This window comes from Clarias gariepinus, chromosome 16 (assembly GCF_024256425.1).
Source record: "Clarias gariepinus isolate MV-2021 ecotype Netherlands chromosome 16, CGAR_prim_01v2, whole genome shotgun sequence".
NCBI lineage: Eukaryota > Metazoa > Chordata > Actinopteri > Siluriformes > Clariidae > Clarias > Clarias gariepinus.
Genome location: NC_071115.1, coordinates 412,501 through 417,500, shown reverse-complemented (window position 1 = coordinate 417,500; position 5,000 = coordinate 412,501). Strand labels below are relative to the sequence as shown.

The following is a 5,000-nucleotide window of genomic DNA, read 5'->3' as shown; positions in this document are numbered from 1 at the left end:
TAAGATAAATGAGTGTAAAGTCCAGTGATGATGATGATGATGAAGATGATGGGGTCAGTGACCGGACGCAGTAATATTTTATAATAACGTTATAAACCGTTATTACAGCGGGTCTCCTCGCGCTGAGTCTCCTCGCGCTGCCGTGTGCGTGTGTGTGAAGCTGCTGCTGGAGTGTGTGAGCTCTAATACCTGCTTCAGACTCACAGCAGAAAAAACATGACGTAATCCCTTTCCACGCGCTAAGAATAGCACAATGCAGAGTGATGTCATCTCCAGCCAATCAGCTGCGAGGACTGCTCACGGCCGCGCGCGCGCTCTGCTTTCCTCCACCTCGGCGCACCCCCCTCCACCCCCCCCCGCCCCTTGGAGTCGCGCACGCGCAGTGAGCCGCAGAGCCGCAGACAGAAGCGCAGCAACAATCTAACTCCAGATGTTTTATTATCCACATTAACCTAAACAATATATTTATTATTATTATTATTATTATTATTATTGTTATTATTATTATTTTTGTTGTTGTTATTATTATTATTATTATTATTATTATTGTTGTTGTTATTATTATTGTTATTATTATTGTTATTATTATTGTTGTTATTGTTGTTGTTATTATTATTATATCTCTGAGATGGACACATCCTGCAGGGAAGGAAACTACAGTGAACATAAATAACGGGACAGAAGTAATCACTAATAATAGTTAATAATAACCGGGTGTTAGTGACCCGGTTCCGGTTCGATTGATTCGGAACATTTGAGTCGGAACATTTCGGGTCCACGTGTCCCGGCGGGGTCAGGGTTTAATGTAACACCAGCACTGAGATGAGATCCACCAACGTCTCACCTTCTAACAGTTTATTTATCTTTGCAGTTGGGAAACACCTCCATCCAGAGCACCTTACACTTTCATCTCATTACCATTAAGATCAATAAAATCAAAGATTAATAATGATAAAGACGTAATTGCACACAAACTGGACGGGTTGGAGACAGTGAGGGTCAAAGGTCACTGAACAATCTCCTGTCAATCATGTCAAATCCATCCCACCCACTCCATGATTCAGATACAGAGACAGCTCGGGAAATCACACTGTACGAATCACCTCTATGTAACACATGATGATAGTAACTTACACAGTGCCACTCTAAAGTTTGTACACCCCTCTCTAACCCCATGGTCATTCCTGATGTTTATTTCTCTCTACACTTATAAAACAATACTGAAGGCGTTTATTATCCAAAACACACAATAATCTCCTCTGAACAGTTGATATTGAGATGTTTATCTGCTCCTTCTGCTCTGTAAAGCTTCATAACGGCTCTAATCTGAGCTGCTGGTTGTTAATTGGTGATTTCTGAGGCTGGTGACTCTAAATGAACTTTTCCTCTGCAGCAGAGCTCAGTTTTGGTCTTCATGAGAGACAGTTTCATCATCATGGAGCTTGATGGGTTTTACAAACGCACTCGACACAATATTAATAAAGGATATCTATCTTACCCAGCAGAGCGTCTTGCTCAGTGGTGGGGTTTGAACCTGGGACCTTCAATTCAATTTTATTTGTATAGCGCTTTTAACAATTGACATTGTCGCAAAGCAGCTTTACACAATTAAAAGAATTATTTAAGTTTGTATGAACCTTCCAATCCATAGTCCAATGCCTCAACCACTGAGCACATACCATCCTGAGAGTGTTGGATACCGCTGATAACTATAAAATTAATGTCTTTAAACAGGAAGAAGCTTGGCAGAAAGCATGATATCTAACAGTCTTTATATGAGGATGCTAAAAGGATATATACAGTGGTTACGGAAAGTTTTCAGACCCCCTTAAATTTTTCACTCTTTGTTATATTGCAGCCATTTGCTAAAATCATTCAAGTTAATTTTTTCCTCATTAATGTACCCACAGCACTCCATATTGACAGAAAAACACAGAATTGTTGACATCTTTGCAGATTTATTAAAAAAGAAAAACTGAAATATCACACGTCTTAAGTATTCAGACCCTTTGCTCAGTATTTAGTAGAAGCACCTTTTGATCTAATACAGCCAGGAGTCTTTTTGGGAAAGATGCATTAAGTTCACACCTGGATTTGGGGATCCTCTCCAGTTCTGTCAGGTTGGATGGTAAAGGTTCGTGGACAGCCATTTTTAGTTCTCTCCAGAGATGCTTAATTGGGTTTAAGTCAGGGCTCTGGCTGGGCCATTAAAGAACAGTCACAGAGTTGTTGTGAAGCCACTCCTTCGTTATTTTAGCTGTGCTTAGGGTCGTTGTCTCATTGGAAGGTTAACCTCCGGCCCAGTCTGAGGTCCTGAGCACTTTGGATGCATACTTGGCCGCATTCATCGTTTCCTCGATTGCAACAAGTCGTCCTATCCCTGCGACTGAAAAACACCTCCACAGCATGATACTGCCAACACCATGCTTAATAATGGGACTGTATTGGACAGGTGATGGGCAATCACCTGGGTTTCTCCACACATACTGCTTAGAATTAAGGCCAAAAGGTGGCAGTGATGGTTGAGTTTCTACAACTTTCTCCCATCTCCAGCCACTGTGATCCTTGGGGTTACCGCTCTCACCAATGCTCTTCTTCCCGGATAGCTCAGTTTGGCTGGATGGCCAGCTCTAGGAAGGGTTCTGGCCGTCCCAAACGTCTTCCATTTAAGGATTATGGAGGCCACTGTGCTCTTAGGAACCTTAAGTGCAGAAGAAATTTATATATATATGATCTCATCATATGATGGAGTCTTATATTAATCCTGTATAAACTGCATAATGAGAATAATTGGGTCTCAGAGAGGATATAAATCTGACAGTGCTCAGGTGATCAGTAGATTTCTTCTCCCTGCCTCCCGGACAGCACGTTGCCATAACCCCCCGGTCACTTCCGCTTTGTGAGAGAGGTATCGTGAGATTTGACACGTGACTTCGAAAGCAGAGTCAGGCCTGAGGACAAAGTTTAAAAATGAAAACTGAACTAATATCCTGTTTTTATACAGAATGAGACATCACCGTGCTGATGAACAGGTGGAGAGCTAGGTGTTTAGTGCTGTAGTACACTGTGTGGCTGTAAACGCGCCCCCTGGCGGTCACAGTGCAGACACACCGCGCGGTTTCCACTCAAACTGTTCAATTATTTCAGGTTTGGAATTTTTTTCCGTTTTAAGCTCAGTTTCCTGTTGAACTTCCCCTGGAAATCCTGACGATGGAAGGAAGTGACGCCACTGCCTCAGCTTCTACAGTTAGTGAGGGGTGAAACATCCGGCTCTGACTCTCTATAAACGCATCACTACACAGTGTAGACTTTATTTTTATTTTTTAAGTATTAGACACATACAAGGGTCTGCACCTGTCCTAAAACTATATCTACTACTTATTTAATAAACCTAAAACTTTTAACTGCTTAAACAGTAAACTAAACATCATCAACTACATCACACACATAGTGTTATATACTTTTCTGGTCCATTGCCTCCATCACTACTTGCTGGTTCACCTGATGTACAGTTTCATTCCCACCTCTTATACACAGTCATCACACACGTTTACATAGAAGCAGTCTTTATATCTTCACAAGTGCACCTTAAATTGTAAAGTTTTTTTCCCCCCTTAATTCTGGCAATTCTAACTTTGTTCTTGTTGTATAATATGTTAATTACTGGTTACTGTAACGATACAACTTCCCGCAACTTAACGCAGCATTATGGGCGTTCGAGTCAAACTTAAAATTAAAGATGAAATTCCTGGTGATTAAAGTTGTAAAAGTGATGGACATGTATAGAAGACTTCAGGTGGAGTACGGTGATGAGACTCGTGATTGCAGTAAAACTTGTGAGTGGTCCAAACATGTAGGTCTTGAATGATGATCCCAGCTCGGAGGTCACTGCAGTCTTGTGCACATTCAGCGCGTGGAACGCCTGATTCTTTAAAGATCTCCAAATAATTTTATGTGGAAGAGACGCATCTGTGTGAACTGTACACACACTCATTCACCAACACCACTCACACATCACGCAAACTCAGCTGGGAGTTACTACCACCTGGGAGGCCGGCGTTCCAGAGGTGAATCATACAGACAGTCCGATCTCGGCTCCGGCGTACTGAGAAAACGTTCTACCGTCCAAGCACTAGTGAGACACTGGGATAAGTGCATTAGTGTATCAGGGGATTATATAGAGGGACTGTTTACTCTCAGGACTGAGTTCTGTTATTCTGTTAATCAAAAGTCCCACTTTGACTCAAACATGCATCATTAATTACACCTCAAACATTCCTCATATTAAAATGGATTAGGTGTGTGATTAGACCAGTGTGGAGGATTTAAACTTCATGAAGCAGACATTAAACACTGATCAGCTCCTGACTGATGGAGTTACTTCAGGAGTAAACACGGACTCTTCTCTACTCAGATTTACAGGCGACTCCAAACTCTGGAGCTCAACTCATGCTCATGAACGCAGGACAGAAATGTTCACACTGAGAAACTGCTGCTGGGGTTTGTCTAAGGAGAAACTGAATAAATAATTACAATCGGCTTATTAACTTTACAAACAATAATTGTTACGGTCACACATTTGCGCTAACATGTGCTTTAAATTAAAACTGCCTTAAAGAGAGAAAGGGAGAGTGAGAGAGAGAGGGAGAGAGACAGTTAAAGAGGGAGAGAGAGAGGGAGAGAGAGTAATGGAGTTAAAGAGAGGGAGAGACAGTTTAAGAGAGAGAGAGAGACACACACACACACACACGAGTGGAGCCGCTGATGGAGTATATGGCATAGTTTTACTTTCACATTGTTCAGTACAGAGTAAATTTCATCTAACACAGGTATCTGACAGATTCAACACCGATACACTGGGGCTGCATTAGCTAGCGGATACTGCAACAACACACACACACACACACACACACACACACCGTGTACACACGCACACACACTCACCATGACAATGATTCTACACTATAATGACGATGTGTCACAGCGGCGGTGCAGTGAGG

The 5,000-nt window shown here is 42.0% G+C and overlaps 1 protein-coding gene across 1 annotated transcript in view; it reads right to left on the bottom strand.

Annotated features, from left to right (window-relative positions):
* The window catches only part of si:ch211-195b15.8 (protein phosphatase Slingshot homolog 3), a 5,240-nt gene extending 5,081 nt beyond the window's left edge, over positions 1–159 (bottom strand). The window contains exon 1 of the mRNA XM_053514900.1: positions 1–159. This exon is cut by the window's left edge and continues 40 nt beyond it. The gene's annotated coding sequence lies outside the window, so the exon portion shown is untranslated.
* Between the last annotated feature and the right edge of the window lie 4,841 nt (positions 160–5,000).